This window comes from Nomascus leucogenys, chromosome 6, assembly GCF_006542625.1.
Source record: "Nomascus leucogenys isolate Asia chromosome 6, Asia_NLE_v1, whole genome shotgun sequence".
In the NCBI taxonomy this organism is placed as follows: domain Eukaryota; kingdom Metazoa; phylum Chordata; class Mammalia; order Primates; family Hylobatidae; genus Nomascus; species Nomascus leucogenys.
In genome coordinates, this window is record NC_044386.1 from 38,057,203 (window position 1) to 38,079,411 (window position 22,209).

General features: G+C 36.9%; 1 protein-coding gene across 2 annotated transcripts in view; it reads right to left on the minus strand.

Moving 5' to 3' along the window:
• C6 (complement C6) overlaps positions 1-22,209 on the minus strand; it is a 115,615-nt gene that overhangs the window by 62,597 nt on the left and 30,809 nt on the right. The window contains exon 1 of one of the 2 annotated variants that reach the window (XM_003274386.3): positions 9,649-9,804. The exons of the other annotated variant lie outside the window; for it this stretch is intronic. The gene's annotated coding sequence lies outside the window, so the exon portion shown is untranslated. Of the gene's footprint in view, positions 1-9,648; positions 9,805-22,209 lie in introns of those variants that run through there. 2 annotated transcript variants of the gene reach the window in all.

The following is a 22,209-nucleotide window of genomic DNA, read 5'->3' on the forward strand; positions in this document are numbered from 1 at the left end:
TATAAAGTCAGAGAAATAAGAGCTGGTAAGGATCTTTGAAACCTCCAGGTCAAACTCCTTCATTTTATGGAGATACAATGAGGCTCAAAGCAGTGCAATAGTGCTGAGGCTGCAGGTCAAGTAGGAGCTCACGAACCCTGGTTCTTGAATGAGGTGTAGCCCTTCACTGAGTTTCTAACAATCCTAAGTACTGTGTTACTGGAGCATCAAGATGCCTGGAGCTCCACCACTCAGGCCACAACAGATTGAGCAGAAAAATCTTTGACCAGTGGTTCCCACTTATGGTCTTGAAGATCCATGAGTTATTTGCAAAACCATACCCACCCCCTGTTATTGCCAGTTTGATCGTTATATCCCTAATGAAACATGCAACATTATTAATATATGTATATATCAATAATTCTGCTGTAATTAATATAGTAGTAACTTTTACTTTAAAAAGTTAAATGCCATTCACCTAATTTTTCTGTCTCAGTTTCACTATCTATAAAATAAGAGTAATACCTATCTCATAAAGCTTTTGTTAGGATTCAGTAAAAAGGTTTATGAAAACTGCTTAGAACAATTATTGGCATAGAATCATCACTTACTAAATACCAGCTTTTCAAATTAGTATTAACTTTTAAGAATGCTACAAATTTAACAGTAGCTGTTGGTCACACATTTTTAATAGATATTTCCAAATTGCCCTGCTAAAATATGGCTCTCTCATGTCTCAGAGGATGAGTTTCTGATTATATTTCAATGTGGTTAGTTTACATTTCTTAGTTTTGATAAAAAGTTACTTCAGTAAAAATAAATGGGGTTCATCATTTGATAAATCTTGGTTTAAGCCAAGAGCTTGAGATCAGATATAAAAATTGTTTCTTCAGTATATTCAGAAACTAGGGTATTTCTTGTTAATAAATCAGTAAGCTTTTTTTTTTTTTTTTTTTTTTTTTTTTTTTTTTTTTGAAATGGAGCCTCACTCTGTCGCCCAGGCTGGAGTGCAGTGGTGTGATCTCAGCTCATTGCAAGCTCTGCCCCCCAGGTTCACGCCATTCTCCTGCCTCAGCCTCCCAAGGAGGTGGGACTACAGGTGCTCACCACCACACCCAGCTAATGTTTTGTATTTTTAGTAGAGACGGGGTTTCACTGTGATAGCCAGGATGATCTCGATCTCCTGACCTCGTGATCAGGCCACCTTGGCCTCCCAAAGTGCTGGGATTATCAGTAAGCTTTTTAAACTCTTCTATAAGCTCAAAGAAAAATGCCAGAATAGAAGTAACCAAATCCATTGACGTATGGCTGAATATGTCTTTCAATTTAAAATGGAATGAACACACATTTGGGTATTCATTGTATGCTGCTAGGCATTGAATGAGACACAAAGAAATAGAAGCCTTTATCACTGTCTGGGAGGGTAGAAAGAAACTGAAAATACTACCTATGCTTTTTACCCAAGCTTTTTACTCCAACTCATAGATATGCTACTACAGCCCTAGACTATTTCAGTCATAAAAATGAGGGGCTTTTGGGCATTATTCAAGATGGCCAAATAGGAACATTTCCAGTCTACAGCTCCCAGTGTGAGTGACACAGAAGATGGGTGGTTTCTGCATTTCCAACTGAGGTACTGGGTTCATCTCACTGGGGCTTGTCAGACAGTGGGTGCAGTCCACGGAGTGTGAGCTGAAGAAGGGCGGGGCATCACCTCACCTGGGATGTGCAAGGGAGTGGGGAATTCCCTTTTCTAGCCAAGGGAAGCCATGACAGACAGTACCTGGAAAATCAGGACACTCCCACCCTAATATGGTGCTTTTCCAACGGTCTTAGCAAATGGCACACCAGGAGATTATATCCTGCGCCTGGCTCGGAGGGTCCCACACCCACGGAGCCGCTCTTACTGCTAGCACAGCAGTCTGAGATCGAACTGCACGGCACAGTGAGGCTGGGGGAGGGGCGCCCACCTTTGCTGAGGCTTGAGTAGGTAAACAAAGGGGCCGGGAATCTCGTACTGGGTGGAGCCCACCACAGTTCAAGGAGGCCTGCCTGCCTTTGTAGACTCCACCTCTGGGGGCAGGGCATAGCTGACCAAAAGGCAGCAGAAACTTCTGCAGACCTAAACGTCCCTGTCTGACAGCCTTGAAAAGAGTAGTGGTTCTCCCAGCACGGAGTTTGAGATCTGAGAACGGACAGACTGCCTCCTCAAGTGGGTCCCTGAACCCTGAGTAGCCTAACTGGGAGACACCTCCCAGTAGGGGCCAATTGACACCTCATACAGCTGGGTGCCCCTCTGAGACGAAGCTTCCAGAGGAAGGATCAGGCAGCAACATTTGCTGTTCTGCAGTATGTGCTGTTCTACAGCCTCCGCTGGTAATACTCAGGCAAACAGGGTCAGGAGTGGACCTCCAGCAAACTCCAACAGACCTGCATCTGAGGGTCCTGACTGTTAGAAAGAAAACTAACAAACATAAAGGACATCCACACCAAAACCCCATCTGTATGTCACCAACATCAAAGACCAAAGGTAGATAAAACCACAAAGATGGGGAGAAACCAGAGCAGAAAAGCTGAAAATTCTAAAAATCAGAACACCTCTTTTCCTCCAAAGGAATGCAGCTCCTTGCATGCAACGGAACAAAGCTGGACAGAGAATGACTTTGACCAGCTGAGAGAAGAAGGCTTCAGATGATCGGTAATAACAGACTTCTCTGAGCTAAAGGAGGATGTTTGAATCCATTGCAAAGAGGCTAGAAACCTTGAAAAAAGATTAGATGAATGGCTAACTAGAATAAACAGCATAGAGAAGACCTTAAATGACCTGATGGAGCTGAAAACCATGGCACGAGAACTACATGACGCATGCACAAGCTTCAGTAGCCGATTCAATCACATGGAAGAAAGGGTTTCAGTGATTGAAGATCAAATGAATGAAATGAAGTGGGAAGAGAAGTTTAGAGAAAAAAGAGTAAAAAGAAATGAACAAAGCCTCCAAGAAATATGGGACTATATGAAAAGACCAAATCTACGTCTGATTGGTGTACCTGAAAGTGACAGGGAGAATGGAACCAAGTTGGAAAACACTCTGCAGGATATTATCCAGGAGAACTTCCCCAACCTAGAAAGGCAGGCCAACATTCAACTTCAGGAAATACAGAGAATGCCACAAAGATGCTCCTCGAGAAGAGCAACTCCAAGACACATAATTGTCAGATACACCAAAGTTGAAATGAAGGAAAAAATGTTAAGGGCAGCCAGAGAGAAAGGTCAGGCTACCCGCAAAGGGAAGCCCATCAGACTAGCAGCAGATCTCTCAGCAGAAACTCTACAAGCCAGAAGAGAGTAAGGGCCAATATTCAACATTCTTAAAGAAAAGAATTTTCAACCCAGAATTTCATATCCAGCCAAACTAAGCTTCATAAGTGAAGGAAAAATAAAATACTTTACAGAAAAGGAAATGCTGAGAGATGTTTGTCACTACCAGGCCTGCCTAACAAGAGCTCCTGAAGGAAGCATTAAACATAGAAAGGAACAACTGGTACCAGCCACCGCAAAAACATGCCAAATTGTAAAGACCATCGATGCTAGGAAGAAACTGCATTAACTAATGGGAAAAAAAACCAGCTAACATCATAATGACAGGATCAAATTCACACATAACAATATTAACCTTAAATGTAAATGGGCTAAATGCTCCAATTAAAAGACATAGACTGGCAAATTGGATAAAGAGTCAAGACCCATCAGCATGCTGTATTCAGGAGACCCATCTCACATGCAGAGACACACATAGGCTCAAAATAAAGGGATGGAGGAAGATCTATCAAGCAAACAGAAAACAAAAAAAGGCAGGGGTTGCAGTCCTAGTCTCTGATAAAACAGACTTTAAACCAACAAAGATCAAAAGAGACAAAGAAGGCCATTACATAATGGTAAAGGGATCAATTCAACAAGAAGAACTAACTATCCTAAATATATATGCACCCAATATAGGAGCACTCAGTTTCATAAAGCAAGTCCTTAGATATTTACAAAGAGACTTAGACTCCCACACAATAATAATGGGAGATTTTAACATCCCACTGTCAACATGAGACAGATCAACAAGACAGAAAGTTAACAAGGATATCCAGGAATTGAACTCAGCTCTGCACCAAGCAGACCTAATAGACATCTACAGAACTCTCCACCACGAATCAACAGAATATACATTCTTCTCAGCACCACATTGCACTTATTCCAAAATTGACCACATAGTTGGAAGTAAAGCACTCCTCAGCAAATGTAGAAGAACAGAAATTATAACAAACTGTCTCTCAGATCACAGTGCAATCAAACTAGAACTCAGGATTAAGAAACTCACTCAAAACTGCTCAACTACATGGAAACTGAAGAACCTGCTCCTGAATGACTACTGGGTACATAACGAAATGAAGGCAAAAATAAAGATGTTCTTTGAAACCAGTGAGAGCAAAGACACAACATACAAGAATCTCTGGGACACATTCAAAGCAGTGTGTAGAGGGAAATTTATAGCACTAAATGCCCGCAAGAGGAAGCAGGAAAGATCTAAAATTGACACTTTAACATCACAATTAAAAGACCCAGAGAAGCAAGAGCAAACACATTCAAAAGCTAGCAGAAGGCAAGAAATAACTCAGATCAGAGCAGAACTGAAGGATATAGAGACAAAAAAGCCCTTCAAAAAATCAATGAATCCAGGAGCTGGTTTTTTGAAAAGATCAACAAAACTGATAGACCACTAGCAAGACTAATAAAGAAGAAAAGAGAGAATAATCAAATAGATGCAATAAAAAATGATGAAGGGGATATCACCACCAATCCCACAGAAATACAAACTACCATCAGGGAATACTATAAACACCTCTACACAAATAAACTAGAAAATCTAGAAGAAATGGATAAATTCCTGGACACATACACCCTCCCAAGAGTAAACCAGGAAGAAGTTGAATCCCGGAATAAACCAATAACAGGCTCTGAAATTGCAGCAATAATTAATAGCTTACCAACCAAAAAAAGTCCAGGACCAGATGGGTTCACAGCCGAATTCTACCAGAGGTACAAGGAGGAGCTGGTACCATTCCTTCTGAAACTATTCCAATGAATAGAAAAAGAGGGAATCCTCCCTAACTCATTTTATGAGCCCAGCATCATCTTGATACCAAAGCCTGGTAGAGACACACAAAAAAAGAGAATTTTAGACCAATATCCCTGATGAACATCAATGCAAAAATCCTCAATAAAATACTGGCAAACCAAATCCAGCAGCACATCAAAAAGCTTATCCACCACAATCAGGTTGGCTTCACCCCTGGGATGCAAGTCTGGTTCAACTTATGCAAACCAATAAACGTAATCCATCATAGAAACAGAACCAAAGACAAAAACCACATGATTATCTCAATAGATGCAGAAAAGGCCTTCAACAAAATTCAACAGCCCTTCATGCTAAAAACTCTCAATAAACTAGGTATTGATGGGATGTGTCTCAAAATAATAAGAGCTATTTATGACAAATCCACAGCCAGTATCATACTGAATGGGCAAAAACTGGAAGCATTCCCTTTGAAAACTGGCACAAGAAAAGGATTCCCTCTATCACCACCCCTGTTCAACATCGTGTTGGAAGTTCTGGCCAGGGCAATCAGGCAGGAGAAGGAAATAAAGGTCATTCGATTAGGAAAAGAGGAAATGAAAGTGTCTCTGTTTGCAGATGACATGATTGTATATTTAGAAAATCTCATCATCTCAGCCCCAAATCTCCTTAAGCTGATTAGCAACTTCAGCAAAGTCTCAGGATACAAAATCAATGTGCAAAAATCACAAGCATTCCTATACACCAATAATAGACAAACAGAGAGCCAAATCATGGTGAACTCCCATTCACAATTGCTTCAAAGAGAATAAAATACCTAGGAATCCAACTTACAAGGGATGTGAAGGATCTCTTCAAGGAGAACTACAAACCACTGCTCAATGAAATAAAAGAGGACACAAACAAATGGAAGAACATTCCATGCTCATGGATAGGAAGAATCAATATCGTGAAAATGGCCATACTGCACAAGGTAATTTATAGATTCAATGCCATCCCCATCAAGCTATCAATGACTTTCTTCACAGAATTGGAAAAAACTACTTTAAAGCTCATATGGTACCAAAAAGAACCCACATTGCCAAGACAATCCAAAGCCAAAAGAACACAGCTGGAGGCATCAAGCTACCTGACTTCAAACTATACTACAAGGCTACAGTAACCAAAACAGCATGGTACTGATACCAAAACAGAGATAGAACAATGGAACAGAACAGAGCCCTCAGAAATAATACCACACATCTACAGCCATCTGATCTTTGACAAATCTGACAAAAACAAGCAATGGGGAAAGGATTCTTTATTTAATAAATGATGTTGGGAAAACTGGCTAGCCATATGTAGAAAGCTGAAACTGGATCCCTTCCTTGAACCTTATACAAAAATTATTTCAAGATGGATTAAAGACTTAAATGCTAAACCTAAAACCATAAAAACCCTAGAAGAAAACCTAGGCAATACCATTCAGGCCATAGGCATGGGCAAGGACTTCATGACTAAAACACCAAAAACAATGGCAACAAAAGCCAAAATTGACAAATGGGATCTAATTAAACTAAAGAGTTTCTGCACAGCAAAAGAAACTACCATCAGAGTGAACAGGCAAACTACAGAATGGGAGAAAATCTTTACAATCTACCCATCTGACAAAGGGCTAATATCCAGAATCTACAAAGAACTCAAATTTACAAGAATAAATCAAACAACCCCATCAAAAAGTGGGCAAAGGATATGAACAGACACTTGACATTTGAGAAATGTCTTCTCAAAAGAAGATATTTATGCAGCCAACAGAGACATGAAAAAATGCTCATCATCGCTGGCCATCAGAGAAATGCCAGTCAAAACCACAATGAGACACCATCTCACACCAGTTACAATAGCTATCATTAAAAAGTCAGGAAACAACAGGTGCTGGAGAGGATGTGGAGAAATAGGAACACTTTTACACTGTTGGTGGGACTGTAAACTAGTTCAACCATGGTGGAAGACAGTGTGGTGATTCCTCCAGGATCTAGAACTAGAAATACAATCTGACCCAGCCATCCCATTACTGGGTATATACCCAAAGGATTATAAATTATGCTGCTATAAAGACACATACACACATGTTTATTGCAGCACTATTCACAATAGCAAAGACTTGGAACCAACCCAAATGTCCATCAATGATAGACTGGATTAAGACAATGTGGCACATATACACCATGGAATACTATGTAGCCATAAAAAATCATGAGTTCATGTCCTTTGTAGGGACATGGATGAAACTGGAAACCATCATTCTGAGCAAACTATCGCAAGGACTGAAAACCAAACACGGCATGTTCTCACTCATAGGTGGGAATTGAACAATGAGAACACCTGGACACAGGGTGGGGAACATCACACAGTGGGGCCTGTTGTGGGGTGGGGAGAGGGGGGAGGGAAAGCATTAGGAGATATACCCAATGTTAAATGACGAGTTAATGGGTGCAGCACACCAACATGGCACATGTATACATATGTAACAAACCTGCATGTTGTGCACATGTACCCTAGAACTTAAAGTATAATAAAAAAAATGAGGGGCTTTTTTTTACCACTCCACTTGCAAGCTGATTCTAGTTCGTCTGTAAGTAACTCGCTTTTCCTGGTTTTCCTCAGCAACACAGAACCACAGGGTATTGGGACAAGAGTAGCCAGATAGAATTTAAGTTGTGATCAGACATATAATATAATGTGAGTCCCAAACATTTGGGAACTGAGGCTCCCAAATAATGTGAAGCTTTCCTTTCAACCACTACTAGATAGACTAGAGAAGCCACTCTCCTATACCCTTCACCCTTGCACCCCACTGCCAAAATTGGAATCTTCTCATACAGGGATCTTTTCAGCAAGAAAAACTAAATAGATACTTTGTTGTTTATTTTTTTTCCTTATTAGATGTTGGACAAGACAGATATCTTCCAGAATATTTCTCTCAATTGTAGAGAAAACAAATTCCTAAAGCTTCTGTGAAATTTTCATGTAAATAATTTGGAGAAGTTAAATTGCAGAAGATTACTAGTTCTCAGTTCTCAGCAGACACTATCTTTTAACTTCCAAAAGCTTGAAAGGTATGGGTGAGTTTTATTCCAATTAACATCAAAAACTGCAGAAACAGAACCCTTATAAAATATTCTGATCACTCTTTAAGCTATAACTGTTCTGAGGCAATATGGAGCCTGATATGAATTAAGATGGTAACATTAAAACTTATTTGATGAGGTACTGATGAAAGAGCTAACTGGTAGCTTTTCTTTTTTAATATTCTATTGTTAGGAATACAAATTGTTTTATGTTAAAACAATTTTATTTTTATTTATTTTTTTGAGATAGAGTTTCGTTATGTCACCCAGGCTGGACTGCAGTGGCAGGATCTCAGCTCACAATAACCTCAGCCTCCTGGGTTCAAGCAATTCTCTGCCTCAGCCTCCCGAGTAGCTGGGATTACAGGAGCCTGCCACCACACCCAGCTAATTTTTGTATTTTTAGTGGACTCGGGGTTTCACCATTTTGGCCAGGCTGGTCTTGAACTCCTGACCTCGTGATTCACCTGCCTCGGCCTCCCGAAGTGCTGGGATTACAAGCATGAGCCACCAACCCAGCAACAATTTTTATTCAAATAAAAATAATTACTTCTCTGAATTTTTTTGTTATGATGGCCTGGCATATCGTATTATAAGGTTTCTTATTTATTAATTTCCACGTCTCTAGGCATTCTGGAGGTATCTAAAATTACATGCAGGCATTTTACCCATTACTGTACAATTTTCATACAAACATAGAATAAAAGAATGTTCGGTGAATAGAGGAAGATACATAAAAAATCTTCCACTTCAGTGCCATAGTAGAAGAGCAGAAATTCTTCAGTTTTCTCATAGTTGCCAACCCCTCTTGAGTTTTCTGAAAATCAGTGATCCCATTGAACCATTGATGATAGCTTTATGAGCATTTAGAGAATTTCAATTAAAATGAAGCCCATCTTATTCTAACCTGTCACTTTCTAATGTATTTTACTCACATGAACCATTTGTCTGCAAGGCAGTTCAGCATTTCTTACCCAAAAGATTTCTGAGGATGCTCTAGTTTATCCCCAGCTATAGGTTCTTCCTTTACATCTCCATGTAAACTTACTGAATTTCTTATTTCTTATTATTTTTTTCTGTGCATGCCCAGAGGCTGAAGAAATGAGCCTTTCTATCTTTCTACCTTTATATCGGCAAGGTAAGCTGGGTAGTCCAGGTGCATGACTGACCTTGGCTAAAGAGTATGTTTGCTTTACTTTTAACTAATTTAACTCATAGAGAAACTTGATCTCAAATGTCCTCTGGAATGACATTTGTTTAAAAAACATGACCTCTGGTTCTTTTCAGATTTAAACAAAGCAATTATAAAAAAGAAAATCAAAGAAATGGTTATAGTCTGAGTTACGTATTTTTATGCATGAAATGGTAATTTTGTTGGAAACATGATTAACAATTTTGAAATATTAAGATTGAAAATGAAATCATCATATTACTCACCTTTAAGCAGAGTTTGTGGTGTCCTCGGACCTAACCTGCAAATTATTGAGGAAAAAATAGGTATGCACAATGAAGAGGGTATATATGTTAATCCAAACAAAGCTTCTTTTCTTATTGCTAGCTAACACGGGGCAATGCTGTCATATCCCAGAGCCTAGCAGCACCTAGAGTGTTGTCAAAGTAAATGTTCTCTGGAACTTGAACTTTGCAAATGATTACACCAATCAGTAGTAACCCTGAAACTCTGGGTGTTGGATGTTACACAGAGTCCGGAATTTTCAGTGAGTTTTCAATTCAAGGGCTACTGTAGTAGCTATTGCTACTGCATAGAAATCTCTCTTTCCATTTTAAAGAATGCTTTAGATTAATTGCTTAAAATTGCTGCCCCCCTTAGCAATGTATAGATTCTTAGCTTTTGATTATAGAATATTTATTGGTAACTATTTAAGAAATGTTATTTGTAGACAATGTGATTGTGTATGTAGAAAATTCAAAAGAATCTACAAACATTAGAATTAATAAATGAATTTAGTATGATTTATTGACACAAGTTTATTATAGGAAAAAGTGTTTCTATATACCAGCAAAACCAAACAGAAAATTTAATTTGGAAAGAATTAAAATAGCAATGATGAAATGGGCTCTTTATATGTAATGATGATTATGCTTCTCTGAAATGGTTGCAATTTAACTTGAGATTGACTAAAATGGATTTCATCCTAAGGTGAAGCAGAACAAAACAGTGCAATAGAAAAGAAAAAAACTATAGGGACTGAGAATGGGGATACATATTCTAGTCTTATTTCTGCACTAAGCAGCTACCAGCTATGTGAGCTTCAATAAATCACTATACCTCATTGGAACACTGGTCCCTCATTTGTAAAACAAGTGTTTTTCAAACTTTTTTCAAAGCAGTAGAAAACAACTAAAACAAATATTCTTTAGACAGGTAAAATTTTTATCGCATGGTGGGAAATGATGATCTCAGCAAGTCTAAAGATTACTTGAAGCCCAGCTGGGAACCCACCACTCAAAGGTCACATAGTTTAACATACATGGTAGTAACTTTCCCAAGGCCAGAGTAAGTCAGAACCAGAATACAGATGATCTGATTTCCAGTCTTTTTTCTCTCTCTTATACTATATTGAGATTTTAAAGATTGAAATTTGAGCCTAAAGAGGAAAGTAGAGTGGTGTGCTGCAGACCAGTGTTGAAGCTAGTTTGGGGCTGGGATAACAGCTTCGCCCTTGATTACCTGAGAAGATAAATAGGAAAAGAAATATGACTGGACAAGAATATATGTCATTTAATTTGCATACTTCTTTCTTTAATTGGTCTTTGAGGCCCTAAAATAAAATTCATTTGTCCTGAGTTCAAGGTGTTTGGAGCTAAAGGCAAATACTGGAAGTCATAATAGAGAGAGATGCAAAGTTAGGTGCCAGTAGGATGAGCTTAAAGAGGACTTTATTTGTGATGTGGGCTATGAGGAGGACAGAGAAGTAAGATTGTATGCTGTGGCACTGGAAAAACACAGGTGGAGAGAGTTAAGGATGGTAAGGGGAAATCCTTGAGATGGAATGCAAATGTCTGTGATCCGAACACTAGAATTGACCCAGCACCAACTAAGAATCTAGAATCTTTTCAACAATGTACTTGGGTTCTCCATCTTGGGTTCTTTTGGAAGGTTAAATGACATATTCCACTCATGAGTCCTTTTTCTAGACCAGGGATTGGTAAACTAGCCTGATGCCTGTTTTTGTAAATAACATTTTATAGGAATAAAGTCACACAATTGGCCATTGTTTATGGTTGCTTTTGTGCTACAATGGTAGAGTTAAGGAGCTGGCAACAGAGACTCTCTAGCCTGAAATCCTAAAATATTTACCGTCCGGCCCTTATAGGAAAAGTTGCAACCCAGAGGGAGATATTTCTGGTCTGATACATACAACACAGTGTCCAGTGGCTTTGGGAAGTGGAAGTAGTCTACTTGGGACTGATGAGTAGGTGATTGTTTCAGAGCTAGGAATTGAATACTTGTGTGCAGTTGTGCTCAGGTCTGACTCTGCATGCAAAGAATATAGGTGTTCTCTAAACAATATAGATGTGTGCTGCTGAAAAACAAAGTCTGCTATGAAGTCTACTGGCACTGGCTGAGTTGCTTCAGCAACTGCAGGCCTTCCAAAGTTTTGGCTGGTGACACAGAAGACCTTCTCACACAAAATCTCCTATTTTCATAAGGTAGATAGTTGCTATTGACTGACCAGTAGAAAGCATATAATTGTAGAAAACCAGAAGGGTGCAGGAGAAAATGAGGGCCAGGACATGGAGAGTTACGATGGAGCAATTATCATTTTACCAGAAGGAGAATATATATTCTATTAAAAACCATTATTCCTCTTTTGATGATAATAGATTCATAGCCAAATGGTATTTTCTGCCAAGAAAATAACCACAAATATAAAATAATGAACAATGGAAGCTGCTATCTGAAGGCTTTTTCACATGCTAAGTATTCACATGCCAACTTATCATTATAGCAAAACTACTATAATTTCTCATTAGAACCAAGGCTAATGACCCCATCTATTTCAAAAACTCTTCAGAGTGTGCTTTGTCAGTTAATATGTGAGTAGATAAAGTGAAATGGCAAATTTAACTATTTCAATTGGGGAATCATAGATCAAAACTCTCAAATATGGAGGAAACAGAAGGTATTTTGGACCTCAGGCTTCCACACTCTTTGTGCCTTCTCTTTCCTACTAAAATTATTAGAAAGATAGTCTAAATTGACTGCATTTGATGTTTTGCCATCTACTCCTCATTCACTTCACTCTTTGAAATCTATGTGATAATTACAACCAACCTACACCAACTATTCTCTCAATGACCACCATTAACCTCCTAATTACCAAACTGAATGACCTCTTCTAAATCCACTATTGGCTTCCTGGACAAAATATAATACATGTATTTCTCTGAACACTTAGGAAATTTCTCTTCTGTCTTCCTCTATGATTCTCTTCCTACACCTAACTAGGATTTTATCCTCACCCCTTTTCTTTCATTTGAGATTTCATCTACTTCCATGGGGTTATTGATCACCTTTGTATTGATTGCTTCCTAGTCCACCTGTCTTAGTATTCTAATGTTCACACAGATAATAGAAACATCATATCACAGAGATCACATCCTCACTCCCTGACTCCTCCTATCCTTTTAGATGCTAAATATATGAAGCAATTTTATCTTTTATTTAGCTTTTATCTTTGAAGTATCTCTTCTATGCATTCCTCATTTTTCCACCTTGCCATCATGTCTATGGCTACAGTTCTACTTCTAGCCCTTATGAAACCATACCTTGAAGATTGCATCAGTGGCTTAGCTGGTCTCTGAGCTTTAGAACTTCTCTTGTAATTTCTTCTAATCTACTCTGCAAGGATATTCTAGAGTTCACCTGTCAGTAGCACAACCCTATTCAAAATCTCAGTGTTATTCTTTTAAGGAAACCACCAAATTAGCTACAGAGTCCCAGTCCCTAATATTGGAAACTTTAAGCAACTTTATTCTATATTACCCTTTAGACTCATTTTCTCTCCTTCATTTTGCATAGTCCACCATCTAGCCAAATTGGATAACTTGCTGATCCTCAAAATGGCCTATGGTTTCTCTAGCTCTTATATTTTTCCCTTGAAACTTTTTCTTCCCCAATCCCAAATGTAGTGTATTGTGTACCTCTTCTTTGGGGGCCATTCCAAATGTATTTCCTTCTTAAAGTTTTCCTATATTTCACAATCATTTTCACACTTTAGATCAGATGCTACATGATTCCTCCACCCTTTAAACGTATGAATCTCTTTTTACCTTTCATATGGAACTCACTTACTATTGCCGGATATTATGATCATTGTGTGCTTTATTATTGCCCACTCTTAGTCCACTTAATAGATTCAAAGTTCCTTTATACTGAGCCTGAATAATATTTATCTTTATATTTGATAAACATAAAAGTTAAATCAATGTTGATTGAATTGAGTTGTCTACACACAACGAGTTTGTGAGAAAATTGCTGAATATGCCTCTACAAATGTGCCCTTAGCTAAATTCTGCTATGTAGATTCTCATGTGTTTGGCAATAAGAGGTAACCATCTTTCATATAGCAAAATGCTCTAAGAATTGCTTTTATTTATGTGTTTGTTGAATTGTTGAACAATGCATAATGATGATATAAAACGGAATAAACTCTTTGGTGATTCTGTGGAATGGAAAGAAAGTGAGCTATGATTTAGTCTCCAAATCTAAAATTGGTCTAACATAGTAATAGAAATCTAGTTTGAGACAATAAAGCCAAACTTCTGCCAAGTTTTGCCCCTTCTAGGATTATAGAGAAACTTAGGTTGGATTCCAATTTAGAGGTTTGTGGGAAAAGGCAGAAAAAAAAAGCCTATTGAAGTCAGAAAAATTGTACCTAGACTCTTGGGTCAGCTTTCTAGTTTGTTTATTTTCCTCCAGTTGTCCCAAACATCTTGAATACTGTTACTAAGATACTTTTTCTAAAGCACTACTATAATGAAAATCACAATCTAATATTTTGGTAGCATTTTATGGTTTGCAAAGCACTCTTCAAAGTGCCATAAGAGGAACAGTATCTTGATTCATCCATTTCACTCAATTCACAAATATTTACTGATTATATACCAGGCATTATGCTGGGACTTAGGATACAAAGATGAATACTTTTGGTTAGTTCTTTCAAGATTCAAGAACTTCACCTCATAGTAATAGCAGTTGGATAGAAAAGAAAAAGAATGTTAAGAAGTACTAAAAATTATAAGAAATCCATCTATTCACAGAAATCGTAACTTCCCTTGTTTATGCAGTCATTTATTCTCTTATCTTTTCATCATATTCGCTGTAATTACCACTGTTGTCATTATCCAAAGGTTTTTATTCACGAATTTTGCAAAAATTTACTGCAAGGAACTGTTCTAGGCACTCGAACAGTAAACAAAACAGAAAAAAAACTCTTCCTTTGTAAAATTTACAATCTCCATAAAGACAGGAAAGAGAAAACAAAATAAATGAATGAGTTATATGGTTTTTAAGAAATATTTCTTTAATGTTTATTCAACTATTGTGTCTTCTTAAAATGCAGGTCATTCTTTCTGCCTCTTTTTTTCCTGGGTCTATGCTTTCTTGAAGAAAATCTGTCCAGCCCGATCTCAGAAAATTTAATCCTGTAGGACCCACTGAGCTGGTTTCAGATCTCATGATTCTGCCCCTCGGACAAAAGGGATAGGCCAGGACTGGGTATGGGTCATTCGGATTTCATGTGCCAGGGTTGGGGAGTGGGACTTAGATATCCTAGTTAAATAGAATGTGAAGCTTGCTTAAGCCGCGTGCAGGGAGAAGAGAATGCTTCTGTAGAGAGAAAAAAGAATGAGGTAAGGACTTGAAGAAATGTAAGCGTGAGAACATAGGGCCTTAGAGAATGTAAATACTGTCCCTGTGAAGCTCAGCTGTACTTCCTTCTCTTGTATTTCATAAGGTCCACCTTTTCCTTCTAGTAAACTATACTTTGAATACATTTTTATTACTTGCAAAGAAGTTATCCTAACTAGGATGTATTTTATGATTTTCAAACAATTGCAAACAATTTCAAAAAAGATACTCCAACAATTTCACAAGTGGCACTGCTTAATCAGAATGGATGCTGTCCAGTTTATTCAAGCCATGCGTGCTGGCTGATGTCAGCCCCGAGCCTGATGCACAATTACGTTACACAATCTCCAGCAATTTTAGAAATTAATAAATTAGTTGAATATTTACCAAGATTCTTTACCTCCTAGGGTGGTATAGAAAAAGGAAGCTGGAAATCATGCTTCCAAATCTGGACATCTTCTTTTAGGTAGGGTCATCTAGATTTGTCTGTAGGATGGAAGTGGGGAGACTGAGAAAGAAAGGCCTTTCTGTGGTCAGATAAAGCTGTTGAGAGAGCTTTGGGAGGGCTGTATTGAGGACCCTTTGTTCTCTGGGGTGTAAGTAGCTAATAAATGAGGCAATGCAAGCAATGAAGGAGCATGTGAAGTCCTTGAAATAACTCTGACAAAGTGCTTTGAGGGAAAATTTTTATTCTGGGTTCTGATGTTGTGGGAAACTATTGAAAAACTAATGATAGCAGTGATGTGATCCTCTGGGCACAGGGCAATACCTAAAGCATGATGAAAAGAAGGAAGAAATAATTCCAGGTCAGAGGTTATTGATATCTTAGCTAAGTTCATAGTTACAAGGCAAAGAAAGACATGCTGTGTTGCCATGTAAGCAACTCCAAGTTTTAACATCTAAGGGAGAAAGGCAGTGAGTGATAGAACAGGCCACTCTTTGAGACATGAATCACACAAATAAATATCAATTTTTAAAAGTTCTTCCAGGAGAAAGATTGTCTCAGTCAAATGCTTGAACGCCTGACAATCCCATTAACATCACATGCTCTGTGTATTGAATCCTGCATGGGAAGACAGCAGTTTCCAATCATCTTTCTACATATTATCAGGAGTGTGGCCAAAGTAAAGAGGGAAATGAAAGAGCAGGAAAAAATTGAAAAGTGTTTGAGGAGGTCATTTTTTAAAATAATCAAACTGATGAATAGTTGTATTTTTTATTAATGATGACGACAAATAGTCTCACAGTAACAAAATGTCAACATCTACTGACCTGGGGTAGTGTGTAATACAAGGACAAATGATTTCCTGATTTCTTGCCATGTTTTTCAAACACTTGCAAAAATGAGCCTGGCCATTTAGCTGTGTTTATTCTTTTTATGATAAAAAGCTACTTTTTCTTACCAATCTGTCAGAATTTGAACTTAAGAGAGCTGAAAATGAACCCAAACTATTTCCCAACCCACCTTCAAACTAGATGTGTTTTGAAAGCCTATTTTTTAGGTTCAGTCAAAACCCTAATATAATTGTGAATAAAACAAATATAATCCTTCCTCTCATAAGTGTAGTTACAGTATATTAGGTAAAACTGACATTATTAAATAAACACACACAAAAAGTATATAATAACAAATTTGATAAGTGCCATAAAAATTATAGAGTACTGTGAGAAAGTATATGGAATAGACATGGAGGTCAGGAAAGGATGGAGTACAAACATCTAAGCTGAGATCTATTAGATAAAAAAGAGCTTAGTAAGTAGAGTGGAGGCCAATAGGTAAAGAGTAGAAATTAAATAATTATTTTCTTCAAGCCTAAAAAGACTTTGAAAACTTCCCTGGACAGCCCTCATTTTTATGCAGATAATGTATTATTTAAAAAGGAGAATCTAAGGCCTGGGTACTTAAGCAATTAGTCAAATTAATGCAACAAATAAATGGTAGGAGAGGAATTTGAGGTCTTCTGCTCTCTGGTGGAACTTGCTTTACCTTGTTCTTTATTATCTTCCAGTATTCCCTGGCTCCCTCGAACCATCCTGTTTTGCTTACTTTCCTTCAACAGACTTACTAACGTTTTGTGTGTAATCAGAAAGAAGGTCTTTATATAAACCAGATTTATTTTTTATTTATTTATTTTTACACCCATCTTTTTTATTATAACCATATGAGTGAGGGTGCAGTCATATCTCATTTTGGTTTACATTTCTCTGGTGATTAATGATGTTGAGCCTCTTTTCATGTGCCTGTTGGTCATTTATATACATTCTTGGGATTGCTAATTTTTTAAAAAATGATTTCAACTTTTATTTTAGATTCAGGGGGTATACATGTATATTCTGTAATATTGAGGTTTGGGGTACAAATGATTTCATTATTTAGGTAGTGATCATAATACTCAATGGGTAGTTTTCCAGCCCTTTCCCTACTCCTTCTCCCCGACCCAATAGGCCCCAATGTCCCATCTTTATGTCCATGTGTGCCCAATGTATGAACAGATTTAAAAAAAAGAGCAAGTATCTAACATACATTCTTGGCAGTTTAATTTTAATATTTCATTAAAATGTTATCTTTTAAAACTAATCTATTTATGTAGCTAAAAAAAATAGAAACACAAGACTTAAAGCAGCAAACCAAAGCCACTACTCCACCCTGTCCCAGCCCTGCAGTTTTCTTTCTAGTACCAGTCACTTTCAAATTAGAGCTGTTTCATTTTTTTGCTGTTGTTGGTTTTCATCTCCATATTTCATAGTACTTGCTATTATGTAATTGCATTTATCCTGACCCCAGGCCTTTATGCTATAGTTTTCATGAAAACTCTACAATACACTGTCATGATTTTTGCTTTAAGCTATACATTCTCAACAGGGATGATATTTCCCTCCAAAAGGATGAAAATTGATTGTTCATGGGGTTGGTGAAACATCCTCAGTTACTACAATGGTGTATAGCCCTGTAAAGCTCACCCTATCTGACGCAATCACATTCTTTAGAATTTAATTTCTCCTGTGTCGTTTTCGTGGGTATCCCATGAGCAGCACTGACATTGGGCTCAGGGAAGATACACAAAATGCATATAAGATCAGTGCTACAGAGAGTAGATGGCTTTTTTTCCTTAATAGATTGCGAGAAGTGGCCTACTCAAGTTTATTGGCTGCCATTGGCAACCTTATGGATGTTGTTTATGTTTGATCCTCATTGTTTTGTTGTATGACTAGGGCTTTGAGAATTAACTAAAAATAGTGTTTTAATAGTTATTCAATAGTTATTTGGAATAATTATTCAATAGTTATTCGAAAGAGTTATTCAAGTCTATAAAAGTTATTCAATCCATCATTATACAGGTGCTGAAAACAAAAAAGTATCAACAATATGTAAATGGATATCTGGCATCTAGTTAAGTTAAAAGTTATTTTCTTATATTAAGCAGTAGTTAAAAGTTAAGTTCACTGGCCAGCGCGGTGGCTCACGCCTGTAATCCCAGCACTTTGGGAGGCCGAGGCAGGTGGATCACCTCAGGTCAGGAGTTCGAGACCAGCCTGACCAGCATGGTGAAACCCCGTCTCTACTAAAAAATACAAAAAACAATTAGCTGGGCATGGTGGTGGGCACCTGTAATCTCAGTTACTTGGGAGGCTGAGGCAGGAGAATTGCTTGAACCCAGGAGGCAGAGGTTGCAGTGAGCCGAGATCATGCCATTGCTCTGTTGCCTGGGTGACAGAGCGAGACTCCATCTCAAAAAAAATAAAAATAAAAAGTTAAGTTCACTAAAAATAAACTTTAAGAAATGTAATTTTGTAATTATTTTACTTTTGCTCAAAGTTAGTAGTTTTGAAAATTATTACTGTGTATTTATATATGTTGCTAACTTTCATAATTATATAAGTAAATAAATTATATTAAAATTTGCAATAATCATGCAATTACAAAGTTGTTATATGCTAATAGCTTTTTAATTTTTTAAATGTTACATTTAACTTGTAAAATTTAGTCATTGTGAAATTTGCATTAAACAAAAAAGTTTTATATTTTTTATTTTAATGTATAAAGCACAGATACATCTATAACATATAAACAAGAGCACAGCATAACTTGGGTATAAAAATGTCAAGGAAGGAATGAATAATTACAGTGAAAGGTTTCTAACAAGTTTCCTTGGGGGGAAATAATGGAAAAAAGCTTGAAGATTTAATTTAAACTATTGCATTATTTTGAAGAAATTAAAAGAATAGTAGTTTATTTATATGAATCTCTATATATTTACTATTTCTGATGCCTTTTTGCATATAGCTTCCCCTGCTCTTATGAGTCAGGTAGTATTTTTACTACTTTCTGTTTTCCAAATTTTGTTAAAATATTATGTTTAGTGGGATCTCCTCTATTCTCCTTGTCCTTCGGGTTTATAGCATTTTATTTCTTTTCTCTTGTATTGAAAGAGTAATGAAATAAGTCCACATGGCTAATTACTACATTCAATAGAAATTCATTTGGTCTTTTAAATGGGAATAAATTTAATCTCCTAGCTGTGTTCATTTAACCAGAAACTTTCTCTATCCCCTCTCCCATTTTAAACTTTAACATGCTTAAATTCTCTGGAATTTCTATTGTAAATGAAACCTTCCAATTTGTTTTGATCACAGATCTAAATTATGTAATTTATGTTATTGTGAGGGATAGATTTGTATTCAGCCTGGAGCTGAACTTACTTCAGGTACCACTGTAATAAACAAAAGCTTGGTTTCTATGGTTTCTTCTATAGCTAACATTTAGAGATTAACAGGTATTGTTACCACACTGGGCACTGGGGCAATATATGTCAGGGGAGGCAGGAAACAAAGAAAGCACCAGATAATTAGAGAAACAAAACTGTGATGATTTCATTATTTTCCAAGGACTAGATGGTTGAATAAATCTGTACTTGAATAAAAATGCTTTTTCTGCTCTTCTCTCTGGAGTAATTTAAGAGAAAACCAATGGGGAACAACAATTACACAATAGGCTGGGTGGCTGGGCAATCTCAGGTCCCAGGGTACCAAGCAAAACTCTCAAGCTGGCTTGGACATGGTACCTTCATAACCCTACTCCACAGTAAAGGATAAATTGAAATACCTTTTCTTGTCATCATGGAATATGCTTAATTGGCCATTTGTGTGATTGTATCGGCTTAATCTTTTCTAACTGGTTAAGTTGGAGGTGGATGAGAAGCAGTTTATTTTAATAAAAACTGTTCCGTTAGGCTTAGATGTATGAAAGACAGCAAAAATATATGTCATTGAAGGAAATTCACAGTTTATTTATGCAATCTACTTTTAAACCAAGTATAGTAATCAAATTTAGAAAAGTTGGCAACAGATACAGTACTTTTATTTAATATAAGGTTTATTTTGTTAATATTTCAACAATGTTTCAATAATATTCTTTATTTTCCTTCTCCAGTACAGGATCCAGCCCAAGATCACATTTCATTTAGTTGTCATATCTCTCTCTCTTTCATATAGACAGCAGTGCCTAAATTTTCATTGTCATTCTAGATATTGACAGTTTTGAACAATAAAAGCAAATTATGTTTAGAATATTCTTTACTTTGGGTTTGTCAGTATCACACCTGGAAATAATGTCAATAAATTTATTATAATTTTCTTTAATTGACAAAAATTGTACATATTTGTCTATGTTTGTAGTGCACAACATGATGTTTTGATATATGTACACATTGTGCAATGGCTAAATCAAGCTAATTAACATATCTATTACCTCACATACTTACCATTTTGTTTTTTGCGGTGAGAACACTAAATGTGCTCTCAGCAGTTTTCAACTGTAGAGTACATTGTGAGTAACTATAGTCTCCATGCTATACAGTAGATCTCCTGAACTTATTCCTCCTGTCTAGCTGAAATTTTATGTCTCATGAACAACATCTCCCCATTCCTATCACCTCTCTCCTGCAGCCCCTGCTAACCACCATTCTAGTTGCTGTTTCTATGGGTTCTACCTTTTTAGATTCCCCACATAAGTGAGATCACACAATGTTTGTCTTTCTTTGCCTGTCTTATTTTATTTAGTGTAGTGTCCTCCAGGTTCATCCATGTTGCCTCAAAAGATGGGATTTGATCATGTTTTAAGGCTAAATAGTATTCCTTTGTGTATATATACCACATTTTCTTTATCCATTCATCTGTCAATGGACACTTAGGTTGATTCCATATCTTGGCTATTGTAAATAATGCCACAGTGAACATAGGAGTACAGATATCTCTTTGACATACTAATTTTATTTCCTTTGGATGTATACTCAATAATGAGAATGCTGGATCATATGGATTTCCATTTTTAATCCTTTGAAGAACCTCCATACTGTTTTCTATAATGTCTGTACTAATTAATATTCCCACTGACAGTGTGTAAGAGTTTTCTTTCCTCCATATTCTCATCAAAACTTGTCATCTTTTATCTTTTTGATAATCGTCAATTTAACAGGTGTGTGGCGATACCTCATGATGATTTTAACTTGTATTTCCCTAATGATTAGTGATGTTGGGCAGTTTTTCAAATTCCTGTTGGTCATTTGTATGTCTTCTTTCGAGAAATGTCTGTTCAGATCTTTTGCCCATTTTTTAATTGTTTTTTTTTCTAACTATTGGGTTGTTTGAGGTTTTTTATACATTTTGCATATAAACTCTTCATCAGAGGTATGTTTTAAAAATACTTTCTCCAATTCTGTGGTTATCTGTTCACTCTATTGATTGTTATCTTGACTGTGCAGGAGATTTATAGTTGGATGTAATCTCATTTACCTATCTTTGCTTTTGTTGCCTGTGCTATTGGGGTCACATCCAAAAAAATCATTGCCCAGACCAATGTCATGGAACTTACCCCATGATTTCTTCCAGTAGTTTTACACTTTCAGAGTTTTTTTCCAATAGTTTTAAATCTTATGTGTCTTTGATAACTTTTCAGTTGATTTTTGTATACAATGTGAGATAAGGGTCTAATTTATTTCTTTTCATGTGGATATCCATCTTTTCCAACACTATTTATTTAAGAGACTGTCCTTTCCCCATTGTGTGATCTTGGCATCTTTGTGAAAATCAATTGACCTCAAATGTATGGATTTATTTCTAGG